This window comes from Lepidochelys olivacea (assembly GCF_965140295.1).
Source record: "Lepidochelys olivacea isolate rLepOli2 genome assembly, chromosome: 11".
Lineage (NCBI taxonomy): Eukaryota > Metazoa > Chordata > Testudines > Cheloniidae > Lepidochelys > Lepidochelys olivacea.
Window position 1 is genome coordinate 76966525 of NC_140421.1, and position 25861 is coordinate 76992385.

The 25861-nt window shown below is 51.7% G+C and overlaps 1 long non-coding RNA gene across 1 annotated transcript; it reads right to left on the reverse strand.

The window, feature by feature from the left end:
* Positions 1-925: 925 nt before the first annotated feature.
* On the reverse strand, positions 926-9832 carry LOC311528535. Its single transcript, XR_014713629.1, has 2 exons — positions 9720-9832; positions 926-2292 (listed from the first exon to the last, which is right to left on the reverse strand). It is a non-coding gene; the product is annotated as an uncharacterized lncRNA (long non-coding RNA).
* Between the last annotated feature and the right edge of the window lie 16029 nt (positions 9833-25861).

The following is a 25861-nucleotide window of genomic DNA, read 5'->3' on the forward strand; positions in this document are numbered from 1 at the left end:
GGTTGGTGATCTTCGGGGATGGTACAAGCCTTACCTAAGACATTTAAGCGAGTCAGAATGTGGATGGAAGACTCTAGAATGAATGATGTGCGAGTTCCTCCAAGTAACAGGGATAGCCGTCTGCCTCTGAACATAGCTCAATTCTTATTGTGCTTAACACGCTGGAATATGAATGGCTGCTATGGGTGGCTGATCATCTATGAACATCATGTAGTAATTCCTGGTTTTTTAAATTATTGTTTTAGCTGGACGCATGTATAATGTTTGATCAAATACTGTTCAGGGAGAAAGAAAGGTATAAAACCATCCAAGTATTTGCTATGTGTAGAGTGGTCATGTTCTGTGGGATACCTTCTGGAAGAACAGTAGTGTGGTGAAGTAATTCGTGTCACATTCTGTGCTGCACCCCTGCACCGAAAAAAGGATTTTCTGCCGCTTACACTATTTGCAGCTTCACTGGGTGAAAATAAAGAAGCAACAGTGGCCAGGTCTGAGTGTCCCTCCTCTAACAAAAATCTTGAAATAGTTCACTGTAAAATTAAAAACCAACTGTGGCTTGTCTTAAGTAATGGTAAGGTGACATTTAGAAGGAAGCCTCCAGGTGCATCCTCACCTGTTCATTGATCCAGCACAACTTCCTATACATTAGACTCTTACGACGGTCAGTAACGTTCTCTCTACCTCCACAATAGAGCTATTTAGAAAACGGGAGTTTGTATTCAGTTTGTATGAATGCTGTAATCTGGAAGGCCCAGATGCACAAAGGTATTTTGGTTCTTGGATTCCATTGGATTTCAGTGGAATTTAGGAGCCTAAATTTTACCTTGGTGGATCTGGGCCTAAGTAATTGCAGTTTGACAAACATGAAAGATTAATAATTTGTGAAAAATAAGAAGTAATTAACAAATGAGGACAATCAGAATCCTTGTCTGAGGACTCCTAAAGCTTCAAAATACTTTAATGTTCTTATGAAATAATTGACATCCACTATCATTTCTTTGCCTGTAGTAAATATATTGTCCTTTTTAGTTGGCACACTGTTCTGATCATTGTCTGTACAGTAATCTTTTGAGTAATTCAGTTCAGTTAGATGTTATCAGTCACCTGGAGTTTCTTCCTCAGAAGCTGTTATGGCTTTCAAGGCTCTTCGCTTCCTTAATCTTTCTGCATTTGTGATTGTCATAGGATGCAATGGGAAAAATCCAGAAAGACCTGAAAGAAAGATTATTGATATTTATAGCTGGAGTTGCAATATGACTGTTCTAGACACACAGATTCAAAGGCTAAAAGGGAGCGCTGTGATTATCTCGTCTGACATCCTATATAACACATGTTATAGAACTTCCCCAAAATAATTCTTAGCATATATATTTCAGAAAAACATGCAATCTCAAGTTAAATTGTCAGTGATGGAGAATTCACGACAACCCTCGGTCAACTGTTCCAATAGTTAATGAGACTTTTAAGAAGTGAGAGTAATTGTCTCTCTCACTAACCCTCTAGTGGCTTGAAGTGCCTTTTACTGCTGTCTCGGCCAGCTCAGCCTCTCCATAAATGAGACCCGTTCCCATTTCCTCAAAAAGAACAGGAGTACTTGTGACACCTTAGAGACTAACAAATTATAGCTCATCTTAATTAGCCTTTTACAGTTTGTATGGCAACTCCCACCTTTTCATGATTCTCTGTATGTGTAGATAGATCTTCTTACTATATGTTCCATTCTATTCATCTGATGAAGTGAGCTGTAGCCCACGAAAGCTTATGCTCAAATGAATTTGTTAGTCTCTAAGGTGCCGCAAGTCCTCCCGTTCTTTTTCCGGATACAGACTAACAAGGCTGCTACTCTGAAACATCCCATTTCCTGTGGCCAAAAGAAGGGTGACTGCATATATACATATTCTCAAGGATTCATGCAAAGAAATGAAGAAAGAGTCTTTGGTACTCCAAGTATGCGGAGGATCACCAAGGAAAACCTATTGTCTTTTAAGAGACATAAGCAAATAGTTCAGATTGGAAAACACACTGAGTTACCTAGAAGTTTTTCAACCGGTTTTGTGACATGTGCTCCACAACCAATCCAGTGTTTGATTCTCTCGATGTTCAAGCCAACAAGCTTTTCATTGTGGCTATTTGGGAGTGGGTCATAGCAGCCCACTTGCTCCAAATACTTGCTGTCCCGTGCTCGCTTGTTATATGCGGCCACTATACGGAAGAAGGGTCTGTTGGCACAACCACCAAGAGCCAATCGGATAGCTACGTGTCCTCCATGATAATTCTTCATAAGGAGATGAGCTGAAGGGAAGATCAACAGGTGTCACAATAGATTTGATTATAAACAGATGCGTATAGACGTCGAGCCAAAAAATTCCAAAGGCCTTAGAGAAAAGCTTGGTTTCATTTAAAAATCAAGAAAACTGCTGTAACCTTCCCTTACGCAGCAACAATAGATTATTCTTCATGATGGAATCGAAGTCTGTACCTTGCCAGGACATTGAGGTCTTAAAGCAATTTATTTACAATAAAGATGACAGATTTGCTCTACCAACCCTTAAGAGAGTTCAGCGGTGAAGGCTGCACATTCTCCACTAACTGTGATTGATTTAGAGGGATGCAGAAACTGGGGTCTGTCAGTACAACATGGTGTGCACGCAACCCTTAACAAGCCCTGTCTGCACTTACCAAGGTGCACCATGATGACCCTTGAAAGCACCTGAAAGAGGAAAAGGACCATGAAGGAATCCCCGCCACTCCCAAACACAGAACAAGGGGCTAGCCCACTGCAGCTGTGCCGCTGTAAGTGCTATAGGGTAGACATAGCCTGAGTTGACAGAGACGAGAACCTGAAAGTTATACACCGGACCCTCGCTAGAACACGCGTCTATAGAACACAAATTCTGATAGAACGTGGTTGCGGATCCCAAATTTAGTCACCGTCATTAACTTTCATTGTAACGTGGTCCCCACTGTAATGCAGTACGCACTAGAATGCGGGATTTGGCATGGATTCCAAATCCCACATTCTAGTGAGGGTCCAGTGTAGTTTGAAAATCCTGAGGGAAACATGGGAGTTTAGTTGCAAGCCCCGCCCTGGCCCCTGTAGACTCTGTCTCTCATGACCCATGTGCCATGGCGATCCTGGGAATGGAAGTTTCAAAGCACCTGCCCCCACTCCCACTTTTATGCTTTGGGGTTTAGGTAACTTTCAACCTCTTAGGAGCACAGGCAAAATGAAAAGATTTTTTTCCCCCCTGGTAGCCCTGCTAGGCATCAGCCTCACTGCCGCACCCTGCCTGCTTTTCTGTTTCAATAGCTTTGTTGCTAGGGCAATGCCAACAAGTGCCACATGAGTACATAAAATCACTTGTCATTTTAAGGTAAGAATTAGTTTCCCCATTATATTGGTGTTCTGAGGATTTGGTATTATTTTATATATGTACGTTAAGGCTGTCAATCACAGTTCTCTCACACGATTAACTCAAAAAAAATCAATCGCGATTAATCACGCTTATAACAATAGAATACCAGTTGCAATTTATTATATATTTTTGATCCATTTTCAATACTGATTTCAATTACAACACAGAACACAAAGTGCAGAGTGCTCACTTTATATTATTATTTTTTTATTACAAATATATGCTCTGTAAAAATGATAAAACAAAAAAAATAGTATTTTTCAATTCACCTCATACAAGTACTGAAGTGCAAACTCTTTCTTGTGAAAGTGTAACAAATGCAGTTGGGTTTTTTCTGATTGCATCACTGCACTCAAAAACAAAACAGTTTAAAACTTTAGCGCCTACAAGTCCACTCAGTCCTACTTCTTATTCTGCCAATCGCTGAGACAAAAGTTTGTTTACAACTGACAGGAGATACTGTTGCCTGCTTCTTATTTACAATGTCACCTGAAAGTGAGAACAGGCGTTCCCATGGCACTTTTGTAGCCGGCGTTGCAAGATATGCCAGATATGCTAAACATTCGTATGCCCCTTCATGCTTCGGCCACCATTCCAGAGGACATATTTCCATGCTGATGATGCTCGTTAAAAAAATAAGACATCAATTAAATTTGTGACTGTACTCCTTGGGGGGAGAATTGTAGGTCTCCTGCTCTATTTTACCTGCATTCTGCATATGTTTCATGTTACTGCAGTCTTGGAAGATGACCCAGCACATATTCCTTTTAAGAACACTTTCACAGCAGATGTGACAAAACGCAAAGAAGGTACCAATGTGAGATTTCTAAAAACAGCAACAGCGCTCAGCCCAAGGTTTAAGAATCTTTACAATTTTTTTGTTTTTTACAGAGCAAATATTTGTAATCAAAAATAAATATAAATCGAGGACTGTACACTTCGTATTGTGTTGTAATTAAAATTAATATATTTGAAAATGTAAGCATGCCAAATATTTAAAGTAAATGGTATTCTATTGTTGTACAACCGCACAGTTAATCGTGATTTTTTTTAATCGCTTGACAGCCCCAATATATGTGTGTGTGTGTGTCTATATGTACACACACTATGAAAATTACTTGATTGGGTTGCAGTAATTGTTATTCTTGGATATTAACTAGTTCAGGGACTCCTCAAATCTTGCTGCTAATTGCCCGCGGTTTAAGAAATAGCCGAGAACTCCCGGTTCACAGGACGTGTGTGCGGGTCTCTGTGTGGGGTGGGGGTCTCTGGGTCTGTGGGGTGTGTGTGTGTGTGGGGTGTCTCTGTCTCTGGGTCTGTGTGTGGGGGGGTCTCTGGGTCTGTGTGGGGCGGGTGTGTGGGGGGGTCTCTGTCTCTGGGTCTGTGTGGGGGGGTCTCTGTGTCTCTGTGTGTGTGGGGGTCTCTGGGTCTGTGTGTGGGGGGTCTCTGTCTCTGGGTCTCTGTGTGTGGGGGGGTCTCTGGGTCTGTGTGGGGGGTGTGTGTGGGGGGTCTCTGTCTCTCTGTGTGTGTGGGGTCTCTGGGTCTGTGTGGGGTGTGTGTGTGGGGTGGTCTCTGGGGGTGTGGGGGGTGTGGGGGGGGTCTCTGTCTCTGGGTCTCTGTGGGGGGGGTCTCGGTCTCTGGGTCTGTGTGTCGGGGGTGTGGGGGGGTCTCTCTGTGGGTCTCTGGGTGTGGGGGGGGTCGGCAATTCAAAGCCGCTGGTTTTATGCTGCTGCCCCCCCCATGGCTGGCCCCGCTCCCGCCGCCGGATCAGGGCGGCCTCAACCCTGGCCCCCTCTCGCGGCCGGCGCGCGGCTACGTGGCGGAGGGGCGGCGCTGCCAGGCCCGGCCGGGCTCCTCCCCCCGCTCCCACGCACGCCGGCTGAACCCCCCGGATCCGGGACGGCCGCTGTGGGGCGGGGAGCCCGTTCCTTCCTATTCCGGCCCAGATGCCTCGGTCGAGGCATCGTCAAGGTCCAGACTTCGGAGAAAACAATAAAAACTGGGAACAATCCTGCTCGTAATAAAACAATCAAAAGATTTCAGGGTCTGCTGGAAAGCAGCGGGGGGCCCCGCTTTGGCCCGCGTCTGCCTGTTGGCTACCCCTGTAATAACCCCCCCCTGCTTTCACAGTGCTGGTGGGGAGTCACTCCGGGGGAAGGGAGTGGGGGGACATGGCTCCCTGGGGGCCTACAAGTCGCCCTTGGGTGTCCAGTTCAGGTGGACTTGCTGACGTGAAGCAGGGGTGCTGAAGGCTCTGAGACTCAGAGTCAGGAGGCGGTGACGCCAGGTGACTTTCCTCCCTGGAAAAAGAAAAGGAGGACTTGTGGCACCTTAGAGACTAACCCATTTATTTGAGCATGAACTTTCGTGAGCTACAGCTCACTTCATCGGATGCATACCGTGGAAACTGCAGCAGACTTTATATACACACAGAGAATATGAAACAATACCTCCTCCCACCCCACTGTCCTGCTGGTAATAGCTTATCTAAAGTGATCATCAAGTTGGGCCATTTCCAGCACAAATCCAGGTTCTCTCACCCCCTCACCCCCGTCCCAAAAACCACACACACAAACTCACTCTCCTGCTGGTAATAGCTCATCCAAACTGACCACTCTCCAAGTTTAAATCCAAGTTAAACCAGAACATCTGGAGGGGGGTGGGTAGGAAAAAACAAGGGGAAATAGGCTACCTTGCATAATGACTTAGCCACTCCCAGTCTCTATTTAAGCCTAAATTAATAGTATCCAATTTGCAAATGAATTCCAATTCAGCAGTTTCTCGCTGGAGTCTGGATTTGAAGTTTTTTTGTTTTAAGATAGCGACCTTCATGTCTGTGATTGCGTGACCAGAGAGATTGAAGTGTTCTCCGACTGGTTTATGAATGTTATAATTCTTGACATCTGATTTGTGTCCATTTATTCTTTTACGTAGAGGCTGTCCAGTTTGACCAATGTAAATGGCAGAGGGGCCTTGCTGGCACATGATGGCATACATCACATTGGCGGATGTGCAGGTGAACGAGCCTCTGATAGTGTGGCTGATGTTATTAGGCCCTGTGATGGTGTCCCCTGAATAGATATGTGGGCACAGTTGGCAACGGGCTTTGTTGCAAGGATAGGTTCCTGGGTTAGTGGTTCTGTTGTGTGGTATGTGGTTGTTGGTGAGTATTTGCTTCAGGTTGGGGGGCTGTCTGTAGGCAAGGACTGGCCTGTCTCCCAAGATTTGTGAGAGTGTTGGGTCAGCCTTCAGGATAGGTTGTAGATCCTTAATAATGCGTTGGAGGGGTTTTAGTTGGGGGCTGAAGGTGACGGCTAGTGGCGTTCTGTTATTTTCTTTGTTAGGCCTGTCCTGTAGTAGGTAACTTCTGGGAACTCTTCTGGCTCTATCAATCTGTTTCTTTACTTCCGCAGGTGGGTATTGTAGTTGTAAGAAAGCTTGACAGAGATCTTGTAGGTGTTTGTCTCTGTCTGAGGGGTTGGAGCAAATGCGGTTGTATCGCAGAGCTTGGCTGTAGACGATGGATCGTGTGGTGTGGTCAGGGTGAAAGCTGGAGGCATGCAGGTAGGAATAGCGGTCAGTAGGTTTCCGGTATAGGGTGGTGTTTATGTGACCATTGTTTATGAGCACTGTCGTGTCCAGGAAGTGGATCTCTTGTGTGGACTGGACCAGGCTGAGGTTGATGGTGGGATGGAAATTGTTGAAATCATGGTGGAATTCCTCAAGGGCTTCTTTTCCATGGGTCCAGATGATGAAGATGTCATCAATATAGCACAAGTAGAGTAGGGGCTTTAGGGGACGAGAGCTGAGGAAGCGTTGTTCTAAATCAGCCATAAAAATGTTGGCATACTGTGGGGCCATGCGGGTACCCATAGCAGTGCCGCTGATCTGAAGGTATACATTGTCCCCAAATGTAAAATAGTTATGGTTAAGGACAAAGTCACAAAGTTCAGCCACCAGGTTTGCCGTGACATTATCGGGGATAGTGTTCTTGACGGCTTGTAGTCCATCTTTGTGTGGAATGTTGGTGTAGAGGGCTTCTACATCCATAGTGGCCAGGATGGTTTTTTTCAGGAAGATCACCGATGGATTGTAGTTTCCTCAGGAAGTCAGTGGTGTCTCGAAGGTAGCTGGGAGTGCTGGTAGCGTAGGGCCTGAGGAGGGAGTCTACATAGCCAGACAATCCTGCTGTCAGGGTGCCAATGCCTGAGATGATGGGGCGCCCAGGATTTCCAGGTTTATGGATCTTGGGTAGTAGATAGAATATCCCAGGTCGGGGTTCCAGGGGTGTGTCTGTGCGGATTTGATCTTGTGCTTTTTCAGGAAGTTTCTTGAGCAAATGCTGTAGTTGCTTTTGGTAACTCTCAGTGGGATCATAGGGTAATGGCTTGTAGAAACTCGTGTTGGAGAGCTGCCGAGCAGCCTCTTGTTCATATTCCGACCTATTCATGATGACAACAGCACCTCCTTTGTCAGCCTTTTTGATTGTGATGTCAGAGTTGTTTCTGAGGCTGTGGATGGCATTGCGTTCCGCATGGCTGAGGTTATGGGGCAAGTGATGCTGCTTTTCCACAATTTCAGCCCGTGCACGTCGGCGGAAGCACTCTATGTAGAAGTCCAGTCTGCTGTTTCGACTTTCAGGAGGAGTCCACCTAGAATCCCTCTTTCTGTAGTGTTGGTAGGGAGACCTCTGTGGATTAGTATGTTGTTCAGAGGTATTTTGGAAATATTCCTTGAGTCGGAGACGTCGAAAATAGGATTCTAGGTCACCACCGAACTGTATCATGTTCGTGGGGGTGGAGGGGCAGAAGGAGAGGCCCCGAGATAGGACAGCTGCTTCTGCTGGGCTGAGAGAATAGTTGGATAGATTAACAATATTCCTAGGTGGGTTGAGGGAACCATTGCTATGGCCCCTTGTAGCATGTAGTAGTTTAGAAAGTTTAGTGTCCTTTTTCTTTTGTAGAGAAGCAAAGTGTGCGCTGTAAATGGCTTGTCTAGTTTTAGTAAAATCCAGCCACGAGGAAGTTTGTGTGGAAGGTTGTTTTTTTATGAGAGTATCCATTTTTGAGAGCTCATTCTTAATCTTTCCCTGTTTGCTGTAGAGGATGTTGATCAGGTGATTCCGCAGTTTCTTTGAGAGCGTGGGGCACAAGCTGTCAGCATAGTCTGTGTGGTATGTAGATTGTAATGGATTTTTTACCTTCAGTCCTTTTGGTACGATGTCCATCTGTTTGCATTTGGAAAGGAAGATGATGTCTGTCTGTATCTGTACAAGTTTTTTCATGCAGTTGATAGATTTCCACTCCATACGGCTAAATGCAGTGCCTTGCATAATGACAGGTTTCAGAGTAACAGCCGAGTTAGTCTGTATTCGCAAAAAGAAAAGGAGGACTTGTGGCAACTGAGAGACTAACCAATTTATTTGAGCATGAGCTTTCGTGAGCTACAGCTCACTTCATCGGATGCATACCGTGGAAACTGCAGCAGACTTTATATACACACAGAGAATATGAAACAATACCTCCTCCCACCCCACTGTCCTGCTGGTAATAGCTTATCTAAAGTGATCATCAAGTTGGGCCATTTCCAGCACAAATCCAGGTTTTCTCACCCCCTCACCCCCCTCCCAAAAACCACACACACACAAACTCACTATCCTGCTGGTAATAGCTCATCCAAAGTGACAATGTGCATGATAATCAAGATGTGACCTTAAGGGGTTGCCACACTAAAGAGCTCCTCCCAGGGACTGTTCAAGAGCACTAGACCTATGGCAGGGAAACAGCCTGGAGAATGGGATTTTCAAAAGGGCTGAAGCAGGTTAGGCAAGTCCATAGGAGTTAGGTGCTTTGGAGGTTCCCACCAGACACCTAAATACCATTGAAAGTGTGGCCCAAAGTGCTTAAACACTAGGGCCCTGAGGCTCAGCTGGTGTCAGTCAGGGAGGCTGAGAATCCGTGATAACGTCTCCTGTTAACCAAGAGCACCCGCCCCTGCGCTCAGATAGCCAGGGAGAGAGCAGGAGACAGCACTGGGCGCACAGATTCATGATTATGAATTATCTGCTCTCCTGAAATCTTCCCCTTTGGGCTCTGCTCTGAGCAGCCAGGGAAGCTGGGACCCCAAGGGCTCTCCCAGGATCTGGGCCCCTCTGGGCTGGGCAGTCACAGTGCTCTGAATGAAGCTCTTATCCACGAGTAATAGGGGCTCACAGGAACTGATAATAACCCAACCTGCTGGGCCAAATCCCTCCCCCTGCCCTGCTCAAATACAATGAGAGAAACCCCCAGCAGCGCCCCTTACCCAGGAATCCCGTCACAGCCTCCTGGAGATTGTTCTCTCGAGGGAAATCCCGGATTCTCTTTTCCAGCTCAGGGGACTCGGGCACCGGATGCGGAGACATGGCCTTCTCATCCCTGCAGAGATATGAGCGTGTTTATTCCTCCCCCTCCTTTGCTCTAAGTTCCTGCCCCCCAGAGCCAGATGGGGAGTGGGTGGGAGCTGGGCCACAGGCAGGGCTAACGGGGCCGTGACCTCTGCTGCCCAGGGAATTTACTGCCTGCACGATCTGCCGGGGCCAGCCTGGAGACTGGGGGCCTCTCTCCATCCAGAGAGAAAACCCAGCCCAGGCAGGGCCAGCTCCCCTCACACCTGGCCCAGCCCCACGTTCCCTACAAGGGCCTGGAGGGGCTTCTCCCAGGGATGAGCGAGGGGCTCATTCTCCAGGCCCAGCTTCTTCTCAGCTTCTCCTCTCAGCCTCCAAGGGGCCTGGTCACTCCCCGTGGGGTGGGGGTTCTGGGACCGGGACACTGCCCCACGAGGGCCTGGGCTGGGACACTCAGCTCTTTCCCCACAGGCCCTTGGGCCCCCCTCACACGGGACAGGCTTTGGGCCATGACAGAGCTGGGGCCAGGTCCTAGCTGGGCCCTCGGGGTGACAGGCTCTCAGCCCCATTAATGATCCCCCAAGCCAGCCTGGTCCCAGGGAGGGTTCTCCAGCCCAGAGCTGTGGGGCACTCCCCTTCCCAGGGTGGGTCACACAGACACAGCGGCAGCAGCCCCAGGGCTATGGGGATGGAGGGGGGCTGGATCCAGAGGGTGAGACCGTCCCACGGTCGGGATGCTGGGTCTGCTGCCTGGGCTCTGAGCCCTGGTCTACACTAGGACTTTAGGTCGAATTTAGCAGCTTTAAATCGATGTAAACCTGCACCTGTCCACACGATGAAGCCCTTTATTTCGACTTAAAGGGCTCTTAAAATCGATTTCCTTACTCCACCCCTGACAAGTGGATCAGCGCTTAAATCGGCCTTGCCGGGTTGAATTTGGGGTACTGTGGACACAATTCGAGGTATTGGCCTCCGGGAGCTATGCCAGAGTGCTCCATTGTGACTGCTCTGGACAGCACTCTCAACTCAGATGCACGATTGTTTGCTGTTGCTCTGACGGAGGGAGGGGCGACTGAGGACACGGCTTACAGGGTTGGCTTCAGGGAGCTAAAATCAACAAAGGGGGTGGCTTTACTGAAGGAGTATTTCAGGCAGGACTTCTTGGGGGGTTCCAATAAGAAATGGTGCACCTAAGTTATTGTTCTTATTGGAACAAGGAGGTTAGTCTGGCCTCTGATTGATACATGGCTAGATTTACCTCGCTGCACCTTCTCTGTGAGTGACTGCAGTGTAACCTAGAGGAATGAGTCCCCTAGACAGGGGGGGAAGCAAATGAGTACAAAACAAATCTGGTTTATTTCTTGTTTTGATCCACTCCATCTATCTTTTACATGTTTGGCTGACAGCAGATGGTGCAGAAGGACTGCATGCCATCCACTTCTCATGGCTGTTTGGCAGAAGATGGTACAATAGGACTGCTAGCCATCCTCATCGCTTGCCTGCCCGGCAGAAGATGATGCAATAGGACTGCTAGCAATCCGTATCGCTTGCCTGCTCACCATAAGATGGTTCTATAGGACTGACTGCAGGACTAAAGAGAATGACCGGATCAAGTCACTCCAAATTTAGTCCCTGCGCCCATGTCTGCCCAGGCGCTCCTGATCGACCTCACACAGGCGACCAGGAGCACCTCGGACATGACGATGACGGCTACCAGTCCTATTGCACCGTCCGCTGCCACAAGGCAATGGGTTGCTGCTGCTGTGTAGCAATGCAGTACCACGTCTGCCAGCACCCAGGAGACATACGGTGACGGTGAGCTGAGCGGCTCCAGGCTTGCCGTGGTATGGCGTCTGCACAGGTAACTCAGGAAAAAAGGCGCGAAACCATTGTCTGCCCTTGCTTTCACGGAGGGAGGGAGGGAGGGAACGGAGGCCTGAAGATATGTGCCCAGAACCACCCGCGACAATGTTTTAGCCCCATCAGGCATTGGGATCTCAACCCAGAATTCCAATGGGCAGCGGAGACTGCGGGAACTGTGGGGTAGCTACCCACAGTGCAACGCTCCGGAAGTCGATGCTTGCCTCGGTCCTGTGGAAGCGCTCCGCCGAGTGAATGCACTTAATGCACTTAGAGCATTTTCTGTGGGGACGCACACACTCGACTATATAAAACCGATTTCCAAAACACCGCTTCTATAAATTCGACCTAATTCCATAGTGTAGACATACCCTGACTGTGGGGGCAGACGGAGCCTGGGTGTATCTGCTCACAGCACTTCTGACACCCCAGAGGGGAAGGAGAGACAGAGCAGAGAGTCAGGGCCCATGGCCCAGCCGGCCCCCTGCCCCAGACGGGTCACTCTGCTCCCCCAGCCCGGCCCCACAGGCTGCTCCCCCAGTGGGGTGGAGACTCTGAAGGGCTGTGCGAGAGGGAGCAGAGCCCCGTTCACACCAGATGTTCCGCAGGGACGGGACGGCCGGGTCCTCTGTGCTGAGCCCAGGGCTGGAACAGCCTTTCACCAGCCTCCCCCACCTCCCCGACAGCCCAAACTCCTGTCTCTCTGCAGCCCTGGGCCCCTGGCCCTGCAGACGCCCCGGGCCGTGCGCCCTGCACTGAGTTACCCTGTCAGCCCGAGTGACTCAGGGGCCGTCCCCTCCCTGCACTGGGCTCTGGGTGCATCCGACACTGTCTCACCTGCAGCAATTCCAGCACCGGCTGCTGACGCTTCCCCTCCAGCTCCGTGATCAGGGCGCTGAGCCGGGAAATCTCCTCACCCAGGTGGGTGGCATTGTCCTCCCTCCTCCTCCCAATCTCCTCGCCCAGCTCTCCCAGCCGGGCCAGGAGGAGGCGCTCCTGTTCGGCCAGAAACTGGTGCAGCCCCTCGCACTTGGACACCACCAGCGGCCGCTCCACTTCCGTCTGCCTCTGGGGTGCACAGAGAGACGCAGGGGCAGGGCAGGGACCCGGGGAGAGCGGGTGTCTTGGGAAATGGTACAAAGCCTTGTCCGGGCTCCCCAGAGCGTTTCATTCCATCTCTTTGCCAGAGTAACCGTGGCTACACGAGAGCTTTTGCTAGTATAAAAATGTGACCCAAAATCACCAGCCCCCAGCCCGTCCCCACCACTGTCCCAGCACCAGAGTGAAGTGCAGACCAGGCCGTGGCAAATGGTGCTTCCCAAACTGCCCAATGGCATCACTGGGACGTCTGACACTCGAACCCTGGGATCAGCAAAAGTCTCCCCCTGCTCCGCCCCGACCCTGCCACATCTGCGCCTGTTCAGTGTTTTACTGGCCTCTCCCTCCGCCCCCCCTCCCAGCGCTAGAGAGACAGAGCCAGAGGCTGCTCCCAGCTACCCTGGTGTAAACCCATTGACCCCAGTGGGAACTAACAGCAGGGTCCCAGAGGAGTCTGACCTGACCCCACTGACTTCGGTGGGCTCACTCCTGATGTACACCAGGTACCTGAGAGCAGAGTCTGCCCTGCACTGGTTAAAATGGCCCTGACCTGTCTCCCTGTAGCGACCCTGGAAACCCTTTAACCTTCTGAATGACCCAGACCCCAAGCAGCGTAGAGACCCCCTGCTGCTGTTGCTGACACCCCTGTGCAAAGCGGCCAGGCAGGGCAGGGCACCTACCAGGAGCCTCTCCCTCTCCTTGTCCCAGTCGGATTTCAGGCCCAGGAGCTCTTCTGTCTCCTCCCACAGATGCTGCAGGCGGGTCGGGATTTGCTCCTGCAAACAGACAATGGCTCTGGGGGCTGGTTTGGGGTCACTGGTTTGGGCCGAGCGATAACATCGTCACTGAGCAGAGTGAGGCTGTGGGAGCAGGTCCCCCTTCTCCAACCCTCTGAAAAAGTGACCTCAGCTCCAAGGTAGCTCCCCGGCAGAGCTGCTGGGCCGGGCTCGCTCCGGCCCAGCACCATCATCTCCAGGCTGTTTCCCTGCCATAGGTCTGGTGCTCTTGAACAGTCCCTGGGAGGAGCTCTTTAGTGTGGCAACCCCCTTAAGGTCACACTTTTTCCAAGGAGGAAAGTCACTTGGCTTCACCGCCTCCTGACTCTGAATCTCAGAGCCTTCAACACCCCTGCTTCACGTCAGCAAGTCCACCTGAGTTGGACACCGAAGGGAGACTTGTAGGCCCCCAGGGAGCCATGTACCCCCACTTCCTTACCCTGGAGTGACTCTCAACCAGCACTGTAAAAGCAGTGGGGGTTATTACACGGGCAGTCAACAGGCAGACCGTGGGCCAAATCTGGACCACCAGATGCTTTTGAGCAGATCTTGAAATCTTTTTATTATTTTATTATGATCATGATTGTTATTATTTTGTATTATTTTCTCTGAAGTCTGGACCTTGACAATGCATTGACCAAGAAATTTGGACCTGAATAAAAAATAATTGACTCTCCCTATTTTTTGACATGTCTGGAACACAATGCAGACAGTGCTTAGTGAAGACAGAGAATGGAAAGGTCCATCTAGGTCAGTCCCAGAGCCCTCTGTCCCCTCTGTCGTCCGAGCCCACAAGCTCCTCTCCTGCCTCCAGCAGCCCACACCTAGAACCCCAGCCTAGTCCTTTGTCCTCCAGCTGGGCACACTTGGTTGCCTTCCCATGGAGGGTGGGCCGTCCATGGTCATTTATTGTTTGGTGCCAAATGTCCAGGCAATTGGAATGGCCATTGTCTTCTGGGACACTCCATGGGCATGGGGCCCCAGGCAGCCAGCTGTCCCTCATGCCTGTATCTCTGGGTCTCTACGAGTAACACCTTTCCGCCCTCCTCTCACCTACCTAACCATGGGTAAGGCTAAGATTTTGTCACGGATATTTTTAGTAAAACTCACGGCAGGTCACGGGCAATAAATAAAAATTCACAGAAGACCGTGACCTGTCCACGGGGAGTTCAGCTGCGGGATCCCCACACCGCTCACAGTGGCTGGGCAGCTGTGGGGGCTCGCTTGGAGCTACGAGCTGAAGTCACAGAGGTCTCTGGAAGTCACGGATTCCGTGACTTCTGCAACCTCTGTGAAAAACTCATAGCCTTAACCATGTGTAACCCATGCCTGCTTGGTGTGGCGCTCTGTCCCCCTTCAGCAGCACCTAGACCAACTAAAGATGTGTGAACCTCCTACAGTCTTGGAGAGGAGAACAGGTCTTTTAGCTCACGCAGTAGAGGCTCGTCCATTAAGCTCCACAGGTCCCCCTCTTTGATCCCAGCTGACGACAACGGGGGTCTGTGGGTGTTAAACATGCACCACATAGGGGACACTGAGGCACACACAATATTCATCCAAACTATTATGAAAAATTCCCACTGCACAACAATCCCGTTATTAGGCAGCTCCCTGGCTCTAACCCAGGGCTGGTCAGACACACGGGGGGGCTCTGTAGCTGCAGAGAAGCTGCCCCTGTAACTCCAACCATGCAGATAACTGTTCCCTACCCTGTGCTCCTGGGCAGCCTCCTCCATGGGAACCACCGTGCGAGTGCGGTGCGCCCAGGATCAGTCACACACCAAGCAAAGGGGGGTTTGATCCTCCTCGCGGGAGAGTTTCAGAGCCTCCTGGTGCCTGTCACCCACTCTCTGCCCCTCGGGCTCTGGCCCCGCCTGCAGCCTCAGGCATTTCACTAGCTCCGCCAGGTTCCCCAGCTGCCCGTGGGGATGCAGGTCTCTCTGCAGGGCGCTTTCTCTGCACTGGGGGCAGGAGAAGTTTGGCTCCAGCTCCCCCCAGCACTGGCTGAGGCAGGCCCGGCAGAAGTTCTGCCCACACTCAATGGTCACCGGGTCTGTGAAATACTCCAGGCAGATGGAGCAAGTCACTTTGTCCTGGAAGCTCTCGGCCAGGTCCCCGGCAGCCATGGCCCCCCCGCACTTTCCTGAGCAGAGGAACTAGCCAGCAGCCCTTGAAATCTTTTTTTTGAGTCGATTGCACAACCAGGAGGCAATCGCCCTCACCGGCGGGAAATTTAAACAAAACCAAAACCAAAGCAGAAGCCGCGCCCCCAGAAAAGCCCCCAAACAAGCAACCAGCTACTTAAAGAAATGAAGAGGTGATTTAATTACATACACAAAGAAGCCAACGCTGCTCCCCTGTTTCTACGTCCCAGGATCACATTAGCAATGGGAGTCGGTGTTCAGCTCTTTGTCCTCTGTGACACGTAAATCCTTCTCCTAGTCACTGCTTTCCAGGCTACCGTTCCCGAGGCTCTAGGTGCGGCCACCCGTCTCCATTCCCAGCTATAGGGCCTTGCTTTTGGCTGCATTTGTTTTACTAATCCCAGTTTACCAAACTCTCCAGGCTGCTCCATACAACGGCCCCATCATTAGCATTATTTACCACTCCTCCAAGCTGTGTTAGCCACAGTGATTTTATACTTCCTTCCAGATCGTTAACTAAAAAGTTGAGACGTGAGGGGGCTACAGCCAATCCCTGTGGGGCCTCATTAACAGCTCCCCCGTTCAGTGATGATGCCCCATTGACAGGTACAAGGTCAGACTTGGGGTCACAGAGCAGGGGGATTATTTTACTACTGTTTTATAATGCACCTCATTTATTTATTCACAGGCTCCACCCACAGTGTCTGTCTGTCACTGTTGTATCTGGGCCCTTCTGGGAGAAGTCTAGTCTCATTTACACTGGATCCACTCCAAAGTGAATCCAGGCCATCCCTCCCAGCCTGCCCACGAATGCTGTCTGTGGAGATCTATCCCAGGAAACAGCCTCACTCACCCATGCTAGGGCTGGTGCCCTGATTTCTTGCCTTCTGTGGAAACACTCCCAATGGCCTTTCCCCTCCCCCTTCCCGCACATGCTGCCCCAGGCTGGGCAGATCCCATCTGTCTAGGGTTTGCCCTGCTTCACCTGCCACCTTTCCACTCAGGGGACTCAGGGCACTTCAGTAATTCAACAAATGCCCTTGCTTTATTAGCACTGTGTCCAGGCCCTACTCAGGTATCAGGCCCCATTGTGCCAGGTGCTGCATACATACAGAACAAACAGACAGTCTCTGTCCCAAACAGCTGCAATCTCCCTGCTTCCCTTCTCCCTGCAGGAAACCCTCTTTGCTACATCTTGGACCCGCTCCCACTGCTCTCTGGGTGATTGGCACTTTCACTAGCTCAGGGCCTTGGAACATTTTCTACGTGTTTCTGAGCCTCCGAACCATTTAATAAAATCACATCTCTGGGTGAGTTATGGCTTTGCTCCTCCCCCACCAAATGGGAGCGTCCTGAATGCAGCCAAACAGCTGTTTTGTGGTGGGCAGAAGGCCCTGGAAGGGTGGGGGAGGAGTTGGTCAGCGGGAGATGCTCTGGGGGATGGCAGAGCTTGGCTGCCGGTGGGTGCAAAGCACCCACTAATTTTTCCCCATGGGTGCTCCAGCCCCGGGACACCCATGCAGTCAGCGCCGATGATGCCCTCCCCCAAATCAAAAGTCCTCGAGATTTTGGGTGCATCTCTCCATGTTGTAAATGTTACCAGCTTCTGTGTGTGCGTGTCTCTCTGGGTGGGGGGGTCTGTGTGTGTTGATGCTTAAGTTGATTGTGAGGTCACGGATGCCAACAGCAAAGACTGTTCGGCCTCAGCATTCTTGCCCTGCCTTCAGTCTGCCAACTGCCTTGGTTGACAACGGCTGGTGACCCAAGGAGCTGCTGAGAGACGCGGACTATCCCTCTGTCAACAACTTCTTGCATCAGCTTTTTCCACAGGTTTTCGACAAAAGATGAGTTTTTACAGAAGGTAATTCCCAGATTCTTTTCCTGCTCCTTCGATCCCACATGACAAGTTGGTGCCTCCTTCCCCTCGGGCAGGGGTGGCCGACCTGGGGCTCCGGGGCCGCATGCGGCTCGTCAGAGGTTAATACGCGGCTCCTTGCACAGCGCTGACTCCGAGGCTGGAGATACAGATGCCAGCTTTCCAATACGCTGTGGGGTGCTCACTGCTCAACCCCCTGCTCTGCCCCAGGTCCTGCCACCTCTCCACCCCTTCCCCCAAGGCCCCTGCCCCTTCCCCCGAGCCTGCCATGCCCTCACTCCTGCCCCTTCCCCACCAGAGCCTCCTGCGCACTGCAGAACAGCCGATTGCGGCGGGCGGGAGGAGTGGGGAGGGAGTGGGAGGCGCTGACGGGCGAGGCTGCCGCTGGGCGGGAGGTGCAGGGGGCTGGAGGGGGTGGTGGATGGGGGGCTGCAGGCGTGTTACTGGGGCTCTTTGGCAATGTTCATCGGTCAATTCTGGCTCTTCTCAGGCTCAGCTTGGCCCCCCCCCCCCGGTGCAGGGACGGGTGGGGGCCAGCGTTGCAACAGTCAGGTCTCAGCGTTCCGTTTTGATTTGAATGTGGGCATCTCTCCCTTCTCCGTCTGCTTCAGCCTGTCACGGTCTTTGGAGGCAGATTTCGATGCTTTTATCTTTCAGCAGACTAGCATGGGTGAATTTCCATGGCTATAACCTAAAGGGAAGATAAAAAACTGGTGTAGAATTTAGACTGATAGCTCCATCAATAGTATTTCCCTCGGAGTTGCCCCTAATGCACTCCTTGCCTTCAAGTAGTGAATAGAAACCGTCTGTCTCATGTCATGATTGTCTAATGTATGTGTATTGAGACAAGATCGGTCTCAGAATGTACATGATTGAAAGACACATAAATGAGCTCAGATATGCAGAAGAAATCAATCTGAAGCTATTGAAAGTGACCCAGCTCCATTCCCATCCCCTGGCTGCCATCTTGGTAGTTCTCTCAGAAATAATCTCATGGAGAGAGACTTCAAAACTCTCTACAAATTCTACTATTCCCCCATTGGGCTACAAAAAACAGACGTGTTAAATCCCCCCTGCAATCCCTTTCCAGAAAAGGGGTTTAAATAAACTGCAGCCTAAATTTGTCATGGGTCTCGCTGTGATTTCTTTGTCATTGTTTGGGTGGCCTATTGTTCTGATTGGACGTTATAAATCGTATGGGAAATTCTTCACTTAAAGTTTACTGGTTATTTTCCCCCTCCTAATACAGTCCAGATTTTGGAATAGTTGAGAATAAGTCAACATATTTGCAGCTGCTAATCCATCCTTCCAGACCCTCAAGCCTTCTAGATGACAATCCTTTGTTCCTTTTACTGGCTTCTCTGGGAACAGAGGTGTCTTGGTTTTCGGCTTGGCCCTGTCTGTTCCCAGAGTCCCAACATTCTGTGCACAAAGGAGTAGGGTTAATAATGAAGCATTTTTGCAACTAGGCCCCGGCAATGAGCAAAGAAAACAGAAATTGACCTTGGCTGAAACCTCAAAGCATCTCCTCTTGGACAGGAGCAGCAATTTTCATCCTAGCCGTTAAAGGCAACTTGAAGTTCATAAATTCAGTTTCAACGGCTCTAAGGCCAGGCCTGATCATCAAGTCTGACCTCCTGCATAACATGGGCCCTGGAACTTTCCCAGAAGAATTCCTCTTTCACCATGGTCCCAAGTGTCTTCAACTGGGGCTGGGTCTAGTCATGGGGGTAGAGCTCAGTGATAGAGTGTTTGACTGCACATTAAGTGGTCCTTGGTTCAAATCGAAGTGCCCCCATTGAAGCCTTTGTTAATAAGCAGCAAATTTCAAAGAAACAAAGGATTCAAAAATGAACTAGATAAATTCATGGAGGATCGGTCCATCAATCGCTGTTAGCCAAGATGGGAAGGGATGGTGTCCCTAGCCTCTGTTTGCCAGAAGCCAGGAGTGAGCAACAGGAATGGATCACTTGATGATTCTCTGTTCATTCCCTCTGGGGCACCTGGCACTGGCCACTGTCGGAAGACAGGATACAGGGCTAGATGGACCTTTCGTTTGACCCAGTGTGACCAGTCTTTCGTTGCTTATATTCTTTTGTTGTATGAACCAGTCCTGACTATTAGAGGAGCAGATGGCTTCAAAAGACCACTCTCTTGGATCTGGGAATCCTGGGCAGACTAATTCCCTTCCTTTAGAGTAGGACAGAAAAACCCATTTCCTCCGTCTTTCTATTCCAGGCTTCGTTCCTTTTTTCAAAGACTCACCTCTCGGGAGCACAGAGAGAGCCATGTGCACACGGTGTTCGTCCAACCGGCAGCCATGGAGGCATGCTCTGCCATCAGCCAGCAAGAACAGGCCTTGCCAGAGAAGCCCACGAGAAGCAAATGCTCGTGGAAGATCCTATCAGGCATGAAAAGACTCTGTGTCTGTAGCCAGTCTGACAACTCAATGGCAGATAGCGATGAGGAGAGAACAGTTTCCTCTCCAAGAAGGTGGACGTGCTTTTCCCTGAAGAAGGAGAAGAAGAAGAAGAAGAAGAAGAAGAAGAAGAAGAAAGCAGCCAAGAACCAGGTGGCGTCAGAGGAGGAGAAGCTGCAGGAGAAGCAAGACCAAGTTGAACTGGATCTCACAGGTGAGGATACAAATCACATGGTTAGCAAGGAGCATGTGAGGAATACTCTCACCAGTCAGTCTACAAGCCTTATGGAAGCAGGGGAACGGTCCCGCTATTGTGGGGAACTTTCCTGGCTTCTGCACTTCTCCGGTGAAATGGGCTAGAGGAAGGATCTGAGTCCTCGCTCCCACTTCCTTTCCCCAGAGGCCTCCCTGCCCTGGAGGACTCCCCTTCCACTCTCCTGTCTGGCAGAGTCCTCGTAACCCCAACAAGGCTGGGCCCAGGATTCCTGGGGGGCTCGACCCCCAACCTTGCTGTGGCCACCTAGGACAGGGGCTCGGGAGTCCCGACTCCGGGGTGCTCTCTCTGCACTGGGCGCTTCCCTGACCCACTGATCATTACATACGATTTAAAGCAAATACAGTTTATTTAATCAGCAATTAATTTAAAAAAGAATAAGGAAAAATGGGAAAGATGAAAGGAAAACACATCACCCCGCTCTGTGGCAGGGAACGTCACAAACCATGTCTCTGGAACGTCAGGGCCGTTCACAGTTGGTTCCTTGTAGGTCCCAGGCCCCTTCTCCGGCCCTGGCTGTGCCGCAGGGATGCAGCGGGTCGGACACTTGCTCTGGTGGTGACCACACCCCTCCGGGCTTTGGGGAGTGGGTCCCTCCTTCCCGCCGGGTTCAGATCCCCCTCCCAGTCTGGCCTGCAAGGACCCTCGGCTGGGGGTGTCTCTCTGCGCTGGGCCCTTTGCCAGGGTCCCCCCTTGGCTGGCCCCCGTTGCTCTCCGCACCCAGCCCCAGACTGCCCCAGCCCCAGCCCCACTGTTCGAGCTCCGGCTCCACCCTGCCTCAGCACGGATGCTGCTGCTCTGCCTCCAGCCCCCGGGGCTGCTTCTCCGGCCCCGCTGGCTCTGTGGCTGCAGCCCTGCTCCCAGCCCAGGGTCTGCTCTCCCTGGGCTGTCTCTCTGCCCCGCTGGCTGGCCCGCCTCTGCTCCCCAGCTCAGCTCGGGCCCCTGCTCTCTCCTTAGCTCGGCCCCACGCTGCCTGAGCCAGGCAATTCCAGCTCACGCGGAGGACGGGGACCTTTCTGACCCCCTGACTCCGTCATTAGCCTGCCTGCCCTGTCAATCAGGCTGACCTGGAGCGTTGGCCTCTCCCCATGGCCCCTGAGGACTGTCAGTATCAGAGTCCTGGTTTCCCATCCACCCTTCCCCTTCCTTTTGGGACTGGGACCTAGCCAACCAAAAACCCCACTGAGTTTGAGTAAGGGGCCAACAGTCCCCTTACACTTCCACATCAGGGCCGTCTCATGGGACAGTGATGGGTACCTCAGACTCTGGAATCCATTTAGTGCCGGATCCTCTTGGAGAGGGTGGCAGAGGTCCATCGCTGAGGTGGGGAGAGCTGACAATGTCAGGTCACCCCCTCTTGGGTTCTGGCCCTGTGGGGTGGGGAGTATTAACATTACTCCAGGCTGTAAGGGGAACAGAGAGGCTGGACGTTGGAGGAAATCATTTCTTTTCTCCTGGATGTTAGGGGGCTTATTCCTTCACCCACTTACTTCCCTGGTCCTTCTCGCATGAACAGAGAGCAACAATACCCGAAGTCCAAAGGTGCAAACAATTCGATGTTTATTGGGGTGAACTTCCAGCAAGCATGATTCCAGTTTCCTTCCTTAGTATCCTCCTTCCCAACTCTGACACCACAGAGCCTTACACCTGTGTCCCTGTTCCCATTCCTACCCTTAGCCAAACATGATTCCAACTTCCTTACTCCCATTCCCTTTTCCCATCTCCCCCTTTAGCAAAACTTGATTCCAATTTTCTTACCCCCATTCCCTTTTCCCATCTCCCCCTTTAGCAAAACATGATTCCAATTTTCTTACCCCCATTCCCATCTCACACACCCACATGCCCACCCCTACCCCCACCCACTCACTTCCTCATTGACTACAGATTATATAGTAAAACTTGAGTTCTGCTTAGCTTTACCTTAACCAATCATTTTCCTGAAATTTAACTAACCAATCCTAACATATTGTAACATGATTATGTAACCAATTATATCCCACCACCTTAATTAGTTTACACCCAGCAAAATTAATTATACAGCAGACAGGAACAATCACAGAACCAGAGAGATTATACAGACAAACAATAGCAAAGTGAAAAGGAGTACTTGTGGCACCTTAGAGACTAACCAATTTATTAGAGCAAAGTGGGAACTATAATGACAAAACAATACCGAAGTGAGGATTTCACATCCCAGCTATTGATAAGTGAGTTCTTGCCAGACAGGATGCTATCAAACGAAGTTTCCTTTTACATTTTCTCGGCACTTCCCTTTCTCTGGAGGTGATAGAAATACAATCCTGTCCTGATAGTGCCTAACAGCCCAATAGCACCTTATTTCAATGTGACTAGGTTGGAATGTGAGGATGTGACCGGTCGCTTCCCAGCTTATGGCTGCCTCTGCTGCTTAGCCAAAGGCCTGAACCTAAGCACAGGGCCACAAACTGTCACAGTAAGAGAAGGCCCTTACACCGGCAGACAGTGATTTCTTTCTTTTATACCTCTAGAACTAGCCAAGCGATAAGAATACACCTAAATTCTTAGAGTCTAGGCCTTTACAGACAGGCCTGAATATCTATATCCTAACACTGGATCGGGTCCCTTTCATCAGGAAAATGCTCCCGAGGTCTCAGCAGGTCACAGCTGGGAACCGTACCAGAGCTGAGTCACTCCTTCTTGGGGGGTTAAATGCAAAACGAGGCCTGTTGCCCGTCACTGACGGGAAAGGTGGGCAAGGGGAGAGGAAGAGTAGAAAAGAAAAGAAACCGGCCCCGAGATAAGAAGAAGTCTTCTTTGGTAAAAGCCCCTGGCTAAGAGGCATGAGATCGGAGTTCTCTGCTCAGCTCTGCCAACAACCTTCAGTCCGACCCGGGGCAATTCGCTTCAGGGCTCTGTGCCCAGCTTCCACCCTCTGGAAACCAGGGAGAAGACATGGAAAAGCAAAATGTTAAGAATGTTTCTTTCTGCTGCAGGGACGAAGAAGGAGCCGTCGGAGACGAAGGAGAAGTGGGAAAAAGGGAGCCCAGAAGAGCAGGAAGAAGAGCGCGCTCCCGTCTCCTCATTAACGAGCATCTCCCCTAGGACGATGGTAATGACGCTGTGTGGCTGTGCTCATGGAAAGCACCCCTTGCTGTGTGTGTTCATATCTCCCGGAGCTGGGATCTCTGACAGGAGAACGACCTGCCCCTTGCTCAGGGGGCTGAAAAGGAACACTCTTGAAGTGTGATTAACTCCAGCCAGTCTTTACGAGTTTCTCTGGGTTGTCGAAGGAGGCCCAGTTTGACAAGGGGGATTAGGCACCTCAAGAAGTCCAGGGGTGCTTCGTGGGATTGGCAGACGTGCCTGGCTCAGGTGCCTGATTCTGAGGCACTTCCCATGGCTCACAGGCACGGCTGAACGTTAGACCAGGCCCATCCCTGCCCTTGTCGGGGTGACCCGCATATCTCCTGGCTGTGGGGTTCTGGCCCATCTCGTGGCACCAGGACCACTTCGAGACAGAACCGATGAGTCTGCTCTCCAGCCTGAGCTAACAGCCACATGGGTTTTAGCTCCTGTGGCAGGGGCTCCTGCATTGAGATCCCAGGTTTGATCCCGCCTGCCAACATCTGGCTCCGTCCGAGTCACAAAGGCACCTCGACGCCCTTGTGACTCTTGCTGTCAGGGACAGAGCACCCAGAGCGCATACAAAAGTCTGCAATTCTGGGAGCTCCTGAGGTGCCGGGGGGCTGGAGTGTGGAGGCGAGTCGGCCACTCCGGTGTGCTCTGCTGCGTCCTCAGCTGCGGGCATCCAGGACAGACGGTGCGAATCCAGCGCCACGCAGGCCAGCCGCAGCAATCCCCAGGGGCTGCCCTGGGACACCAGGGCAAAGGCCTCCAGCACCCCAGGCCCTGGGTTGAGGTGACCCTGGAACCGGGCCCCCAGGAGTAACATTGTGCCCAGTGAGTTCTGACCCACAGGAGCCTGGCCCCGGAGGCCCACGGTTTGGGGTTCTCCTCAGCCAGGCAGACTCGCTCCTTCAGTCTCAGCTACTTTCTCTCCTGCCGGCGATTCCTGCCTGTTTCCTGGCAGCGCCTCACGCTGCGGGGTGGGGAAGGAAGAGGGCGTTTCCCTTTGGGCCCTATTCTCACTCCTTTCCTCGCAGACACTGTGGGCTGCCAGAGTTGCTGAGCCAATCTCCTCAGGCGCTCGAAGTGGGATGGGACATGGGGCAGGTTCTCCAGTGAGCCCTCGGTGACACTCAAGGAGCAACTCGAATGGGCTTTGCAGGACATTGAGGCTTTCTCAGCAAAAGCTGGGCGTCCTGGGAGGAGGGGCTAGAGAGGGAGGAAATGGGGTGGCCCTTGGGGTCCCCGCACTGCCCGAGAACCTCCCGTCTCTTCTCAGGAGAGGGGGACAGAGCGTGGACAAAAGGCTGAGGAAACCTTGGCACCGGGGGAGGCTTTTTAAGAAACGGGCTCAGCCGGAGTCTCCAGGCTCCCTCGGCGCTGGCAGCCTCCCCCGGGGACAGACTGTGCCAGGGCAGCTGCCCGAGGGAAAAACTCAGTCCCCACAGGCTTTGTCCCTGTTCATTGCAGACCCTCGAGGAGCACCCTTCCTCAGACCCGCTCCACGCCCTGCTGATGACAGCCGTGCAGGGTCTGACAACACCCACCCTGCAGACATTTAGAGCCGCAGAGGAAGAGCTGAGGGCCATCGTATCTCTCCACGGAGACAAGATGGAGAGAGTAAGAGACGCCCGCAGTGGGGCAGGGGGATGCTGGGCAGAGAGGGGGACGGGAGAATCGCCTCTCCTAGGAAACCGTTCCTGGGACACACTGGCATGGTGCTTTGAAGGTTGGCTCAGCCCCTTGCCATTCAGCACTTGGCCGCGGGGATCCGCGGCGTCAGGTTTTGAAGTGTTCTCTGCCCGAAGGAGCTCTGACACTTCGCTGAGGACGCCCAGCCACACTGAAGGTGTGTGACAGCCCCAGCCCGGGCAAGGCAGCACTCACCTAGTCTGCTGACGAGCCTCCACATTAGGCTCCAGGAGCAGACATGGTTTCCTCAGACATGCTGCAGGGCCTTGTTTTCCAGCTGAAGTATCAGGAAGAATTTGGCTTTGCACGTCTCTCTGTCTCTCCCAAGCTCTGATCCCGTTTCCCACCCCGCTAGCAGAACAGGTCACCAGAATCCCCCACCCAGGGCTGTAACTCCTGCTCCTTGTTCGAGAGAAGCAAGACCCATGACCAATTCCTCATGGAAGAGCCCTCGGGGGGGCTTGTCCCTCTAGGGTCTGTCTAGCCTGTGCTGCAAACTCTGCAGCAGGAGCCTGAAAGCCTCCTGGCCCTATGGACTTGGGCTCCCAGGGCTGGCACTGTGGGGCCAAAAGAGGAATGCAGACTCTTCTGGGCTTGGGCTGGACTTTGATCTCTGAAGCCCAAGGAGGAGGGGAGCTTCAGAGCCTGGGCTCCAGCCCAAGTCACCACGTCTACACTGCTGTTCTTGGTGCCAGAGCCTGAGCCCGAGGGTAGAGAGCCGGCTTTAAGATTTGTTACGGCAGGTTTTACAATCCCGCAGCACAGAGGTTCTCCTTAGGGCTGGGTCTGGAGCTGGCTCGCCCCATCCAACCAGCC